We start from the raw sequence: 1,514 nt of genomic DNA on the forward strand, positions 1-1,514 counted from the left end.
ACGTTATAAAGCTGTTGATTGCAGTTTTAGGACTTAATGGCAGTCGGACTGTGCCGCTAATGGTTGAAAACATTTAGACACGTTTGTAACATTTAATTTTTTTTTTTTTTTTTTTCCGGGGAGAAATAGGCGGGAAGCTAGCTACATTAGCAACTGGTTCTTCTTTGATCTCATCATCTCACACATATTTCTGCTCCTTCATAGCACCCACAAAAGGCACTTTTAAGAGCCACGTCTGTCGTATCTGTCCCTCATCTTTGTGTCCTTAATTTGTCTATTGTTCTTCACTTAATTTGTCAACAATTCTGTTTGTCTGTCTGTCTGTTTTTGTCTGTCTGTCCATCAGAAGTCTTTGTTGTTGTTGTTTGTTTTTGTTGTTGTTTTTTTTTGCACTTTGCCATCGTTTTTTAAGTATGACAAGCCTCAAATTCAGGCCATGCACACAGTGTCAAACGCCCAATCAGGCAAACAGAAAAACTTGTTTCGTCTGCCACCAGAGCCTTTCCACACAAAAAAAGGTGCAGACTTTCAACAATCAGTGGAGGGAAACTGTTGTGAAAAACAGAAACGTTTCCCGAATAATCGATTCTGCGCAAATTGCAGTAAGTAGAAATTTTTAGACTGAAAAAGTTCTGTTATGTACAGGTTACATTTTGTTAATGAGCAAAAAAGTAACCTGTACTCCTCTTGTTAAATTAAAAATTCTTCTCTGACTTTTCCATATGAAGACGTTGAGATGTTAACACCACAAAGCACACGACTTTGAAAATATAAAATATTTTACCAATATGTTGCTAAAGATGGAAAACAACTGCTCCAATAGGATGGTGTGTTTAAGTAATTTATTACATGTTCTTATCAATTGCAGTTGTGCAAACTTCATGCTTTAGGCTACAAGCCTATTTTATTTCTTGTTAAGGAAGAAAAGTATTCAAGCAAGTGGGGTAGCAGATGTAATTACTCATTTGGAGACCACTGCTACTACCAAGAATTTTCTTGAGAAGATTAAGATGGCTTATGAGTTTCTCCACTCTGTAGGTAATGCATGTACGTGTGTGTGAGAGTGTGTGTACTTCTGTAGTGCGTTATATCAAGTCCACAGAGAGCGAGCAAGATATGTGTCTATAGATATTTATGTCTGTTTTCTGTAAAACTATGTCTTTCCTAGGCACGCCTGTACCAGTGCAGCCCCACACCTCCACAGGACAGGCTTTTTCACCCAAGGAGCTCTGGGCTGGTGAAAAAGCTGAGAACCTCATCTATGAACCAACAGAGACCACAGCTGAGGAGCAGCCTGGGATGCTTACAGAGGAGCATCCAAAGATCATACCACAGAACCAGGAAGAGACTGTGATCGTGCTTGATCTGGTTCCTGTCTCTCCTCCTATTGTTCCGTCCTCGCCAGCTTTCCAGAAGAAAAGAGCCAGAAGCATCTCTCCAGCTGCCTCTCCTCCCCACTCTGCCATCTGTCTCTCCCATAGACCAGCCACATCAACAATCATATGAATCACCTG

General features: G+C 40.4%; 1 long non-coding RNA gene across 1 annotated transcript; it reads left to right on the forward strand.

The window, feature by feature from the left end:
- The first annotated feature begins 155 nt into the window (after positions 1–155).
- On the forward strand, positions 156–1,295 carry LOC106955347 (uncharacterized). The gene is made up of 3 exons (XR_001426560.1): positions 156–602; positions 869–1,038; positions 1,169–1,295. It is a non-coding gene; the product is annotated as an uncharacterized LOC106955347 (long non-coding RNA).
- The last annotated feature ends 219 nt before the right edge of the window (positions 1,296–1,514 follow it).

The sequence above is a fragment of the Poecilia latipinna genome, unplaced genomic scaffold (genome assembly GCF_001443285.1).
Source record: "Poecilia latipinna isolate Pla-1442-1.1 unplaced genomic scaffold, P_latipinna-1.0 Scaffold729, whole genome shotgun sequence".
Classification (NCBI taxonomy): Eukaryota; Metazoa; Chordata; class Actinopteri; order Cyprinodontiformes; family Poeciliidae; genus Poecilia; species Poecilia latipinna.